At 35.7% G+C, this 15,648-nt stretch overlaps 1 long non-coding RNA gene across 1 annotated transcript in view; it reads right to left on the reverse strand.

Moving 5' to 3' along the window:
• Positions 1 to 14,043: 14,043 nt before the first annotated feature.
• The window catches only part of LOC115455284, a 44,124-nt gene continuing 42,519 nt past the window's right edge, over positions 14,044 to 15,648 (reverse strand). Inside the window, exon 6 of the long non-coding RNA XR_003939770.1 lies at positions 14,044 to 14,134. This is a non-coding gene — a long non-coding RNA (uncharacterized LOC115455284). The remainder of the gene's footprint in view (positions 14,135 to 15,648) is intronic.

Consider the following 15,648-nt stretch of genomic DNA (forward strand, 5'->3'; position numbering starts at 1 on the left):
TGAAGGCGTACTTATATTTATATTTGCGGACCGGGAGATCATTGCAAATTTGCACAACTTAGTTACATATTTGTTTCTTTACCTATTCTTTTAAATTTTGAATTCTTATGGATCTGCCGTAAAAGCTATAAACGCCTTACTTATTATTAAAACGAAGTTCCTCTACCCGTCTGTCTGTCTGAATGCAATAAACTCAAAAACTTAAATTTGGTATGGAGATAGTTTGAGACCATTGGCGACTTTTTATCGGGGTAAAATATAGTAGGACTTTTTCAAGAGGATACTAACAGAAGTAAGAAGTAACAATATGATTCAAATGTACATAACATATAGTTACTTCAAAAATATACAAATTTTTAATCAAAATAAAATTATAATTATGAAGATGAACATAAAAAAAGTACAATTAGATTGTTCGAAAATCCCTTGGTGAAATAAAACTATTTTACGGACTTTATTGCGATTTATTATATTATAATTATCTCCCGTCATTTCGAAGATATTGCAGCTTTTATGGTCACATAAGGGACTGCGATATTGGTCGTCCGAAAAGTCAAAGATACAAGATCAACCTACATTTAATAATCACACATAATTGTTTTAGCTGTTGACAGTCCGATCTACGCAGTATGAGTTCGGACTTTTGGGTTCCGATTTAATTAAATGTAGAATAGGCAATGCAAGCTTCCAACTATTTTCTTTATTAGAATTCGAATATTTTTTTAATTCCAATAGCCTCGCGAATCATCAGGTTGCAGGGATCGGTGTTCTTTAGTAAGGATTTGTGACTTGTCTAGTCGTAAATAATGAATGATTGGAGCCTTCTTCAATGTTCAGCAACTGCATAGTTCGTAGAGCGCCAGAGTAAGTAAAGATATGACAAATCACGTCTCAATTAACTAAGTTATGTTATATCTCTGTACTTTCAAAATAATATAAATAGTATATAATATTATGTGTATAATATGACATTATACCGCGGACCTTTAACGGCCCTGCCACGAAAATGGACGTACTGACATCTCTCTCCTTACTATTCTGTTTCGGGCTTCCTGCCTATTCTTACGTGCATCTGTCCCGCTCACTCGTAGCTGTCGCTCGCCGGTCGGTTAGCGTCTGCGTGCTTCATACTTCCCATACATATTTTGTTCTTGCCGCTCGCCGCGCCGCAACAAGTCGCCGCTCAGAGCAGCAACTTCGTTGTTAAGGCCATAGTCCGGTAGGCTTAGAAATCAGTGTTGGATTCTCCTCACATTCACATCCATATTTTCAAGTTATAAGCCAGGACCCATAGCACGCATAATGACAAAATTACTTAAAGCTCCGAAAGATTATGGGAACATTTAACTCACTACAATCAGCTATAATATTTTTGGCATAGCCACGTAAATGTCATGAGAGGCAATGTATGATTAAGAGTGGCAGCTATCTTATTGTCACGACTGGTGATGTCTGTTAAGTACTTACAGCTTAAAATACACAAATCTAATTCCAAGTTTCAATATTTTACCAATAATTATTAGTAAAATTACCTAATTATTACCTATCTTCCGGAAGAAATAACAATACAGTACAAATATGTATTTTCTGACTACGATAATGGAAAGATAGGAAAAAGTTGAAAAGGTATGACCTAATTAAACTATTTCCATTCATTCATATTTTATTAATATATCATTAATATTGTAGTGTGTAGAATAACAATATTGAACAAGAACTCTCATTTGATCTAATTTGCCCGATTTGTCCTATTTTGTGGTGGACGATTTTTCTAAATGTACCTACAATGCATAAATTCTTTGAACTAGTAAAAATCAAATCCTTCTACTAAATTAATAAAATTATTATTACTTGTTTATCTTCAATAAACCAATAGAGCCAAAATGTTTGTCCAAGAAAGATTTTCAAAAGTCTTGCGTTTTTTATGTTTTAGTGCCTATTTTATTTTAATATAATATTAGGTAGATTTAGCCCTCATCAATCTCAGATATATCTGGGTTAAAAATTTCAATTTCTTCCCAGTTTAATCCCTAAAATGATAGACCCCCGCATATCTCGGGAACTTGGCATCTTAAACGGCGAAAATATAATTCCAATTTCCCGTACTTCTCTTTACACATTTATTACCCACTATGAAAATCGAACCGCAATTAATTAACATTTTAGCAATTAAACGAAAAATAAATTGTAACCCAAGTCTTAAAAGCATGTCACTAGAGCGGGGCGGGGTGGTGTGTAGGTCATTTAAATAAAAAGTAAATTTAAACGTAGCCCTTGACATTTATTCAGTATGCCATCAGAGGGTCAACAAAGCCCAACCAGCAAGATGCATTCAGACCGCAAAAAAGCCACGCCCTTAAACTCGTTTCATGTCATGAGCGCGAATGCGAATTACCACTCCACCGCAAACCATATGTAATATCTTAACCAGGTTTGTATTAACCGTGTTGAGCCGCGAGACGCGAAAATCAGGCCGTCTCCCCCTTATAATAATAAAAATATCAACCCTGTATTATATACTGTCCTGGGTCCTGCGCACGAGCCTCCTTTACTACTGAGAGGGGTTAGGCCTTAGTCCACCACGCTGGCCTAGTGCGGATTGGTAGACTAACACACCCTCGAAATTCCTATAGAGAACTTCTCAGGTATGCAGAATTCCTCACGATATTTTACTTCACCATCAAAGCAAGCGATAATTCACAAACAATACACACATATTTTTTTTAGAAAAGTCAGAGGTGTGTGCCCTTGGGATTTGAACCTGCGGACATTCGTCTCGGCAGTCCGTTCCACAACCAACTAGGCTATCGCCGCTTTTTGCTACAAAAAATAAAATATTGTCCTTGGTTCTAGCGAAAATAAGGCGCTCGTTTTTCGAAGTCCGGGTACCATGTACCCCTTGCACCTTCGGGAAGAAAACGGCTCTGATCTTAATATCTATTAGTTCCATCCACCCCGAGTGCTTGAATCGAAGGAGCTATTAAGCTGCTACAATTGTGGCAAAGGAGATAAGTCTCTGAGTTAATTAGTTTAGTTCAGCTGAGCTGTACTTCAGTTTCCCTATTATCTTGTGGTAATAACGATCACTTAGCGGTTTTGTTTCGAATGCTGGAATAATCCTCGTCACATCGGTCGTAGATATAAAACAATTGTTTTATCGCTTAAGAGGTTTTAAATAACTATCGATTAAAAAGTAAGTATATTTAGTTTCTTTGCTACAATTTGTAGGTAGATAAGAATTACGCAAGTTATTTTTGTTTCTGAAATATGAATAACTGTCAAATTAATTCTAAATTAGATTGATCGAGAACATTGGTAATCATTTCATTTAAGTATAAATATATACATCGACGATATAAAACGTTGTTATTCTACTTATTTTAAGATGTTTTTCACTAGATAAATTGTATATAAGGCGACGCTCTAAATTTATTAGCTTTATGAACATCGCAAAATTCCCTATCATGTTTCACAAAAAAATCTTTTTCTATACGTATCTCGTAATTTGTTTACCATTTCAGTACGAAAGTTTCCTATACAACTAAATATCATATTATTGTGCAGAAGAATCATCCACACGTAGAATTTAAAGTTACATTTGTGATAAGATATTCCCTACATTAAATGAAACCTTCGTATTGCAACAACAAACATTTAAACAACATTAAAATATATTAAATGTAAGTATCGTTTATAAAGACAATAAACAGAATAGTTTATAATCTCCAACAACGATTTTCGATTCTCTTTGACAATAATTATAAATATCAAAACACTGTAACATCAAGAACCATTGCCCTATTAAAATAAAAAATACAATTGTTAGCTGGCTGTTTAATTTGAATTATGAAGAAACAGAATTATTGTTATGTAACATCATAAATAAATTATAAGTTATTATTATTTTGCTACCTTTTTACCTTATTATGTTTTAAAGAAGTTCTTATCTCACACAATTTTGTAATTTATTTAATTTTATTTACTGTAAGTGCTCATCTAGCAAACAAATTATAGAAAACCTAATTGTGTTTTATATTTAAATTGTTTCTGGTATTCCAAGGTACAGGCCTAGTCTAGTTTGGGTACCCCTGGCAAATATGTTAATTTTTGTTTTTATAATAAGTTTGTAATTTGTAACCATTGAAATTGTAAACATATTCGCTTATTTACAATAAAAAAAATATTATTATTAACTTTTTTTTAACTTAACGTTTTCTCGAAGAACTTATTCTTCGGTTTTAAATGAGACTCACGGGCCTAAACCAAGTCACAATCATTTTTACGGTAAGTGAGCAATGGGGGTTTCTTCTTGGAGAAACTTACGAACTATTCTACACGTATTTAGAATTGCTGCCTTTTGCATAGTAATATATGAATTTGTTGGGAGATCTAGTACCTTAATAGAGTTTAATAATAATGTTGGTATTACACCCGTACTGGAGAGAACCAGGGGTACGATATGAACTTTGTTCAATTTCCATATCCGGGTTATTTCTTCTCGTAATTCTGTATATTTGTTAATCTTTTCGGTTATTGTTTTTTGTAAATTATGAGTGTTGGGTTCCGCTACGTCGATTATGTATGCTACTTTATTATTCTTGTCCATTAATGTTATATCTTTTCTATTGTTATGTATGGTTTTATCGGTTAATATGGCTCTGTCAAAATACATTTTATATTTGTTGCTCTCCAGTACTGGCTTCGGATTATATTGATAGTAGGGTTCTGGTTTTCCGGATATCAGACCATGTTTTAAAGCTAATTTTTGGTGTATGTAATGAGCTATTTGGTTATGTCGGTGTGTATAGTCGGTTTGGGTTAGTGTTGGGCACGCGCTAGTTATGTGTTGAATAGTTTCGGGTTGTCGTTGGCATTTCCTGCATTTATCATCAGTGGTATTGGGGTCTTTTAGTATGTATTTATTATTAATATTATTATTTCCATTCGTTTTTAGACCGCCCAGCGCTCTGTTAAAATAGAGTGGTGCCTCAAAGAGTCGAACCAACCTTTTCTTAATATTTTATCATTTTCACAACATTGAAGTAAATGTGATTCGCCAGGTAACGTATAAAACTGTTAATCTCTAGTAAGTAATATTTTTATTCAGTTCATGACTTGAATGTGATCGCTCTATATCATGTTCAACGGTTACCTTATAGTGAAACGTCTCGAATATGGCCCTTAGTCTGCTTACATTACCTGTGTTTAGGTACCTACACCCTAGTAGGCGAAGTTAAATAATAAAATAATGACATATTTTGGTAGAGCCATGGCATAGCTAGTTACAGCATAAAATCCTGTTGGGAGTAAAATTGTAATTTCCGTATGTCCAGACTTAAAGTAATATCTGATGATTGTGCGAATAGCGATTAAAAAAAAAAGAAAATATTTCCAGTCCCAATAGAAAAACAATCACGGATAATTATTTAATTACTACGAAAACAATAACAAAGCTCGCGGCCATGCGCCGCAATCCGCCGTGGGCGAAATGTCCATCACGCGTCGGTAACACGCGCTATTAATGCTAGAAGCTAGACCGTGAAATAATTACGTATTTTACCCTCAGAAATCATCACTACGTGCCTACGTCATGAACTATCTCTCGAGCTGACTTCGCCCGTCCATGACCGCTGTCAAAATTTTCAACATTTACACAATGATATTTGGTTTTGTTTCCCTTACGTGCTAATTTACGTTATATTAAATCGCTTATGTAAGAGAAAATTAATTATTGAAATTAAACTAATTTTCGAATTCTATCGCGGTTTTTCATATTTTAGTTTTTCCTCGACGTTTCGAAGACTTGGCAGCCTTCATGGTCACGGGGGGACTGAGGTGTTGTTCATCCGTAAAGATAAAGTTACAATATCTACCTACATTTTACAATTATACAACTTTTTAAAATTTTAGCTGTTGGTGGACCGAGCTAAAATTCGAAACGTCGGGAGAAAACTAAAATATAAAAAGACCTCGATAGAATCCGAAAAATAGTTTAATTTCAATGTCTAACATTCGCGTAAACATAAGAAAATTAATTAATCAAACTTTACGTGAACTATGCTGAAACCAGGAGCATTTTATTTAATTCATTGGAACGTGTTAAAAATGAATAGCTTGTTTCGTCGAATTTATTGATGACCTTTAATATAATATACTAACAACCAGCCCTGGCTTTGCACAGGTTACACTTATTATCTATAGCCAGACGACTTCTGGTCTTCCGATCGAGAACAAACTTCACTGGGTCACCCACCCGCTAGCTTATCTGAAGATTATCAAAAAAAATATTAAAATAGCTCCAGCCTCTTGAACTCCATTGAAAACATACATGCGCGTAATATAAATGTTTATATATTACACTATTTTTATATATTGTTATTTATCTATTACGTTACAGGTTGAATTTTACAAGGAGGCGTGGGTGGCGATATCCGAATCTATAAGAAATAGCGCAAAATCCTCAAAAGAGTATCGAGAGCGATTTTGACGACAACTAAAACTGTTTCATTTTTTATAAATCGATATTACTAGCCAGTAATAGAACCCTTTGATTTTGACGAAAAAACACACTGCAGTTAAAGGTAACGATTCTATAGCATAGCTTATTAGCTATGAATTAGTTTAAGCCTTATTAGGCTTAAATTCTAGGAGGTGACATGCGGGAATCTAAGGGTAATAACTAATTAACTACGTACGGGATATTATAGACAAATAATTAACTGCAAAATGTAATTTCCATTAATGAAGTGTAGAGGGCGCTAGGGCGTAATACCTGAATTGCGCTTTGGACAATAGACACTAAGTTTCGAGGTATGTGTGTGGCCGTCTGTACTTTGTACTTTACAGTTGTCACTGGTTTTCAGTTCTCACTTAAATATGGTGGTAAGATCAAAAATATACAATATATCGTAATGGCTAATGTCGAGAGTTTTGTATATACGCCAAGGCCTGTGAAAGCTTTGCACTGTGTTTCATTTTATTAATCTTTATTAAGACTTATCCAAACCTAAAAATCTTGATTTATATAAATCCGCTGTTAAATGGCTTTTAGGTTACTAGTAGGCTGATAGGAGGTAAAAAAGAGGCTAAAAAAGAAAGGTAGCAATCATCATCATCATCAGCCCTGTATTATATACTGTCCCACTGCTGAGCACGTGCCTTCTCTACTACTGAGACGGAAAGGAAGTTAAGGTAGAAATAACATGAGAATTTCTATATGAATGTTACAATTTTGAGATATTCAAGAGAAGAATCTAATTCTCAAAGACTGACGAAGCGACCCATTTACACGTTTGTCTTCTTTACATTAAAAAGAAACTTTGGTGTTTTTATTAATTTTGACGCCAAGGAGTTTTGTGCTCTGGTTAAAGAGACATTATAGTCTATTATCACTGAGCATTTCAATAGTATATAATACAGGGCTGATATTTTTATTATTTCGATAGTTCGTATCTAACATCTCAGGATGCAATCGCAAGTCGTGTCATGCAGTAAGATCCGTCTTTACCTGGGGATGCGTGACACCCGGGCGAGTCCGAGAGTCGGGGGCGAGAGAGAAGGCCCGAGGGGACGCAAGCTGATCGCCCTCATCGAAGAAGTTCGTTTTTTGCTCAATCTCTGTAATAACAAGCGACAATTAATTTAAATTATTTTGTAAGCATGCGGCACAGAGGCTAATTTTTGTACACAGAGGCCGATATAGTTAAGACGGTCCTGCCAGCTGTGATTTTGAACTGTGTTTCATTTTACTAATTTTTATTAAGATTTGTCCCAACTTAAAACTCTTGAATCAGTTAAATCTGCTGTCAAATGGCTTTCTGATTACTAATAGGCTGATAGGAGGTTATAACCACTGAGCTTTTTGATAGGAGAGGACTAGGTAGTAGTAACCTTTGCTGGTGGGATATATTTAAATCCACCTGGATAGCGACCACCGTAAACAAGGTGTTAAAACCCACCATAGTGGCCCACGTAATGTAACGTAACGTATGTCGCGTTCCGAGATCCGCCTGTGTTTATTCAGTTCCAAGAGTCCGGCATAATTGTGTCGATTGCTGAGAGTTAACATCTCTCGTCAGTCGCCATTCTATTGGACCTCATTCCATTTACCATCCGGTGCAGTAGTCACTTTGCTGTGTCCATTAAAAAGAAGTTATTAGTTTAGTGAGGGTATTTTTTGTGGGTGTATAAAAAATATGTTTCGAATAATTCATTTATCAGAGTCTGAGAGAAATTATCTGATTATTGAAACTTACCTAGAGTAGCGACTTTCCCAGCGTCAATAATGTTGCGCGTCATGTTCCGTACGCATAATAAAACGTTGCTCAACAAAGTGGCATGCTGCGGCAAGTGTACCCAATTGCAACGCTTTAAGTGCGGGCAGTCCCTGCGACCTGCGGTTGCACCAATTAGTCGCCACTCACGCTATGCTAAGCGATGGGCTCTCGGTACATACCACTAACATCACCCCTATGTATATGGCTGTTAGGTACATAATTCAAAGCACTTGCCTACAACGACATCGCGAACTATAACCAATATGTAAAGCTATTAAGATCCTAATGAAAATTATGTAGTCATAAAGGCAGATCAACATAATTGTGCTGTCCAAAAAGACGCCACATGCCCGCTGATTGACATTTCGTTTGAAAGCATTGCGACTTGCCAACAAGGTAAGTTATAAAAAAATATGTGACGTTTCTGGAAGGATGAGATCTCAGAACAAGAACAATTGCTTGTCATTGTTCTGAGGATGAGATGACCAAGTTATGTTTCAAAAGATATTTGGACTCCAAAGATTACCTGAAAGCAAAGGAATAATACTTAATTTGGAAAATTAATTTTTAATCGCAAATTAAAGTTATTACATAGTACGTACTCGACTAGTCAATCGTTTGTCTAGTGATAAGCGTCACGGTTACCTAATCTAAAAACTGAACATCACACAATTAATATATTTTATTTATTTACTTATATGAGCATTTACTGTACGGTACGGCAAATTAGCCCTATTGGACCTGATGCTAAGTGGGGTTAGGTCTAGGATATAGACTTTAGATTGACTGAGGACAGATAATTACCCTTTATCAGTCGACATAACCATGCCGTCTGCCATAACTATGTATACATAAAAACAGAACAAAACTTACCTAACATAATTGCTAACAATGCGTCCCAAACAAACTTAAATATACTTCCTCCGGCAGTCGAACCCACTCCATGGGATCGTCACAATACACTTACCTCAAAATAACTCGATAACTGAATGTAACGTATTTGTAACGTTTGTAACACATGTTAAATAATGTAATGAGTAGCTGTTCTTCAGACATTTTTGTTTCCCCGCAAAATGTTTTAATTATAATTCGCGTCAATTTGCTTTCGTGCTGATTTTTTATTCATCTGTTATAACTAAAATTATACAATAAATGAGCACCTCATAATATAATTTAATTGTAATCATATTTTATATTAATAAATATAGATGTGTCATCAGAAAGCGTAATCTAGAGTGTAGAAAGATATTGTCCTAATTGTGACATTTACATTAACAAACCAGCAGAAACAAAATGCAGCTTCATTTTGTTTCTGCTGGTTTGTGCTCTGCGACATAAGTGTCTTAGTTTTAAGAATTGAGTGGCAGGAGGCGAGAGAGATAACTAACTCTAATAAAATGATTGAAGATGGTTAGACTTGTCGCGTAGTTGATACCGAATAACATAACGAAAGAACATGTAATGCGGTTATTTTATTTATTTTGAGAGTTCACAACAGAGAACACACATTAATTATTTTCACATATAGCAGTATAACGGCAGAAGATAGCTGCGTTCTCTGTTATCTAAGAAAGACAGAAAAATAATAGTTTAAAGAAATTTCAGAGATTATTAAAACCTAACAAACTGATCAAATGCACCAATTCCCTTTGGTTTTATGCAATTTCAGATAAATGGAATCGAAATCCACTCGGATTTAACCATTGTCAGTGGTAGTGTCTAGAAAACCACATGTAGAATTTTAGAGTTCCTAAAATGTTTGCAATGTGCGCGAGTGCTATTGAATTTTAATCCTTAATCCTTTATCCGTGTCGATGTTTCTGACGCTGTTAAAGTTATGAATTTGAAATCCGTGTTTGAATCGAATTTATGAGTTGTACAGAATATATTTTTTTATCGAAATGTCAGAAGGCAATCTGTTAGGTGGAACCTGTGGGTATATATTTCCTACATTGAATAAAACCTTATACGAATACAGAAAATGTATTAAATAAAAGTGTAATGTAAAATAATAACTTTCGATTCTCTTTAACAACAATTTTAAATATTTATATACGTTTTCAAATTAAAGCGCTCTATGTTAATATAGCGCTGGATTGAAGAGTAGGACCAACCTATTCCTCACAAACAGAAACACAGGAATCTAAATCCTGGGCAAGTCAAAGAATGACAGTGGCTTATCAAGGAGAGGCAAGGATACCTCTAGTCCCTCACATATAATAATAATAATATCAGCCCTGTATTATATACTTGCCCACTGCTGAGCACAGGCCTCCTCTACTACTGAGAGGGATTAGGCCTTAGTCCACCACGCTGGCCTAGTGCGGATTGGTAGACTTCACACACCTTCGAAATTCCTATAGAGAACTTCTCAGATGTGCAAGTTTCCTCACGATGTTTTCCTTCACCATTAAAGCGAACGATAAATTCACAAAGAATACACACATGATTTTAGAAAAGTCAGAGGTGTGTGCCCTTGGGATTTGAACCTGCGGACATTCGTCTTGGCAGTCCGTTCCACACCCAACTAGGCTATCGCCGCTTTTACATAATTACGATGGAAATATATTCAATCAAACTTGATTTATTCTTATTACTATGCAATATTACTAAAAACTGTAAATAAATCAATTCGTGGCGCTGATATTGATTCTACGATACTGAATGACTTAAAAAACAGCTGCTGGCGTGGTGATGAGCGTTTTGACTGCCCATAAACAGAAGTTACAATATGTCTAACTTAAACTTTTGAGTTACAAGACTTTGAATCGTTTTGTGCTATAACCATAGACTTTAAAATATTTATTTTACGTGACATATTGCCCAGAAATTACACAAGCTTTCTACGATGTCTTTCAAACCCGATCCCAAAATATCTGTTTGCAAAAATATATCCTTTTATTAAAAATATATGTCTGACCTTTCATAGGGCCCTATTCCGTCTACGAGGGCAAGTCCGTCTTTACAGGCGTTCTAATCGAAGGACACATTTGCCGTATAGATAAAAGTGACGAAAAATTACCTATTACCTAAACCATCTATGAATCCTTCGATTAGAACGCCCGTAATTGCAAAGACGGATTTGCCCCCACAGACAGAATAGGACCCCTGACCTTAATGCAGTTATTGCAGCGACATCCGCCCGTGCGGAATCAAACGTACGGGAGTCCTGGCTGTATTGTACCACGTAATCAAATATATTTATTTCTTAGTTTACTGTTATTTTTAGAAGTCTTTTGATATTATATGATTTTACCATATTTCCTCATTAAACATAGTTCCTCACAATATTTCAATTATCGGTGAATGTGGGCAGACAAATAATTTATAATTTCTTTAAAGTTATTTAAACATTTTACGCCCACTAAATTATGTAATTTGAGGACTTTTTCGTCGAATTTTCTTAAATTAAACCCAGTTAAAAATCAATAGCCGCATGGACTTAGTAGCAAAATACTTAGACTGAAGTAATCGGCTTTAGCTCTTAAACCGGGCAATCTGTAATTTGAAGCAACACTTCGAAATATAGCTACAATCGACATCTATAATGAATATAAAATCTACTTATTTAGAGTATTAGGAAGTAAGTGTTTAGTGGGAATCAGCTTGCTACTATCGCAATGTTTATTTCTCCCGCCAAGCAGAGCTGTCTATTGGTTAAAAATGTAGTTGGAATTGGCCAAGGGTCCATATAGTCTGATTATTACCGGCTTGCCTTTCCTAACTTATGTAAAATCTAATTATCATTAGAACGATTGTCAGAATATTATTATAAATCGACCCTAGTAAGTATATTTATTTGGCCTTTTACTATCGCTATGTAGTAAAAGATATGTGAAGTTTGCCAGCCCGCTGTAGCAGCGACGAATCTTGCCATAGAAGGGCCCTATATCAAAACTTGTTGGATCCCATCAGGGCAGTGCGAACTTTCGCCACGTTTAATGTAGATGTGAGCCACGATGAGCCCCTAAAGATCGAAGCTCTCGTATCATTAATACGGCCGATACTGTGGTAGCTACGCCCCTGCACTAGACAGGCGTGATATTACACTCAACTTAGTAGCCCGTAGGTGGTGCCCTGCAGCGAGTATGTAATACCGACTTAATAATTATTATTGGTTTATTTCATCTCACCCACCTTTTCTTCTATATCCAGATATAGATATAGACAGGCGTGATATTATACTCAACTTAGTAGCCCGTAGGTGGTGCCCTGCAGCGAGTATGTAATACCGACTTAATAATTATTATTGTTTTATTTCAAATCACCCACATTTTCTTCTATATCCAGATACAAAGAAAAGGTGGATGGGATCTCAGCACTGGCAACAACTACTATTATTAGTTAGTACGTCACGTTTATGAAAATGTTTTTGTGTACGCTGTCACCAATAACAACCCTGGGCCCTTATTCTGTATGATAGTGTAAACGCGTAACGCGGGCGTGTCATGTTATCTTCGAGAAATGTGCGTGAAATAGTATTCTGTAAGTCAAATTTCTATAGTCCTAAACATGACGCGTTGTGTTACGTGCTTGTTACGCACTGTTAAAATAGCGTGCGGGATAGAGAATAAGGCCTCTGATGTACTTAATCTTTAATCATTTAAAATCTCATCTTGAATGAGTCAATTGCAATCTCCATGTATTTTTTTAAATGGTTTATTCTTACGATAACTGTATAAAAATATAAGAAAAATCTTCGTTAAAATAGTAATTATTTGATAGTATTTTTAGTGTCCTTGTGTCAAACCTCATCAGTGAACTTATTCTTTACGAATCAACGCCCAGCAATTATCACCTGTCTTCGATTTTGATAGTTTCTCTTACACCCAGTGTAAATATTTGATGCTACTGCTTCAGGAACCCATTATTGTCGGGCGGATAAAGTTTTCATCTCATTCGAAAGGATGTCGTCTCTGTTTCAATTATTTATTATATCAATTATGGAATATTCTGGACTTATTATATAGAGGCGATGTCAATACGAATCCTTTTAGTTCGCTGTTACTAGTAGGTACACGACAGATAGTGTGGGCTGATCAAAATCTGAATATCAAATACTGCATAAATCTTTATAGTAGGACGTAGTTATGTTCAAGTAAATTGTATCCCCAGACTATCACATTATCTCTGATTTAGATACTTAACGTGTACAGACGAAGTGTCGAAGATGCGTGTATAAACAGCTCATTTGGGTGCATTAGTTACTCATAATTCACAATTAAAATCGTGCACAATATTTTTTTTTTTGATCTTATAAATGATTTATATTGATTGATTCATTCTCAGAAACAGATTGAAGATCGAGATCGTTTATTACGATCAGCTTTAAATGAGGCATTACAGATACGTATCTAATTTAAGTTGAACATTTGAAAGTATATGCCAGTGTGGTTTTTTCATTAGTTCGTCTTATATATGACAAATAGAATTTAGTATAAAAATTATTATTATATTTAGATACATAAGTGTAGACCCTGCCGTGAATTAGAGGTGAAACTGGCGATAAGCGTAGTTTATGAATTACCTTCTTTAGCAAATATTACAGTCACAAAGACCTATATTTAATAAGGTAAATTATTTTAAACGAGTCTGATTGACGCTGGTCAATCCAATCTTGGATTGCATTAATTAGCTTGTAATCATTATATTATTGTAATTCTATGATTGTATACATATTGTATAATTGTACAATTTATCAGTATGTGTATATCTATGTTGTGTATTGTATGTGAGGAATTCAGAAAAAAGTAGTATAAACAGTAAATTAGATAACAAACATTTATTGACATAATATTTTGAATACATTCTCTTTTCTTCGGATACAATTTTAATGTTAACCACGCCCGACGATCGACCTGAAAAACGTTGAAAATGCATTAGTAAATTGCCAATGCTTAGACGTTACGAATACAAAAATAAAAAGCAATTAACACAACATTCAAAATCATATTATAAGACAATACTTATATCAACATTCATATCATATTGAAAAACTATATTTCAACATTCAAAATCATATTATAAGACAATATTTCTACATTCATATCATATTAAAAGACTATATTTCAACATCCAAAATCATATTAATATACAATATTTTCTTCTAGATGTTGGCGGCATCCGAAGAGTCAACAAAGCTGGCTGTGATATGTATTGAGACACCATAGTCACAACCACCTTGTCGACCCCCCGACTGCGGCTGTCTGATGAGGTCCTGCTCCGGCCCGGCGCGGTGCCCGGTGATTAGTGTCGGCGCCTGTCGCTCATCAAAGCTGGCTGTGATATGACTCAGTATTGCACACGACAACCACTTTGTGAGCGACAAGCTATCGCACGCCCCCCCTGCCCGTCTTCCCTCAGAGCACTTTCGGCAGCGTCGGCTCATCACACAACCCAACTCGTCAAAAATGGCTGTGATATGAACTTAAAGACATCTTCACAACTATTTTGACGAACGGGTCATGGACTTGCGAACTGCCAGCATGCCCGTCCTGTTACTCGCTGCTGTTTCCTGGTGGCTTCGCGGTGGTTGCCGCTCGTCGCTCGCCTCCTCGTAAACCGACCACATCAAAGTGGCTGTGATATGAAGAATAGGAGACATTTCACTGCCGCTTTGACTGGTTAGGTTAGAGAGACAACAACCAGTTAACTATGATGTATCACGACACGTGCAGCTTCGGTCGGACATACACATGGGGCCGTGCTCATCAAAGCTGGCTGTGATAGCTTCGCAATGATCTATGACAAGCCGACTTTGATGGCAGGGCCTCATTGAATTCTTTAGCTCTGAAATTTTACATAGTTCATGTCACAAAATCTGTGCGTCGACACGCTGTAGAACCGCCTCTTCACCTAGCGTTACAAAATCATATCAAACACAATCAATAAAACAATAAGGGCCTGTGTCACCACATGGTCTCAAATAAATGGTTATAAAATCAGTACTATCTACATTCGCTGTTTAATATGGTAACTATCGAATAAAATTTACTTGAAACTGGTGGAACAAGCCCCTGTGACTTAATCACTAATACAACACTACTTAAATACATAATCAAAAGTGTTTACAAAACAATTAGTCGTAAAAACATAATATTCAGAACACAAATCTGAATTTCTAAATCGGAAACACGTTACAAAAGATGTAGCAGGGTAATAGACAGTTTTCGATCAATGCTTGCCGGCAGGGTAGTTTAATTAACCGATGTCGTATGACTCGATCACACGTCGGTGGGCGGCGAGAATGTATCCGGCGCAGAGCCGGGCCTACATGCATCCGCAAACCCCATCCACCATTAATTAACAATGCAATTTTCAGATACGAACCTAACATAGTCCGTCATCTGAAAATGATTTTCCATTAACCTTA

Source organism: Manduca sexta, chromosome 27 (genome assembly GCF_014839805.1).
Source record: "Manduca sexta isolate Smith_Timp_Sample1 chromosome 27, JHU_Msex_v1.0, whole genome shotgun sequence".
NCBI classification, from domain to species: Eukaryota; Metazoa; Arthropoda; class Insecta; order Lepidoptera; family Sphingidae; genus Manduca; species Manduca sexta.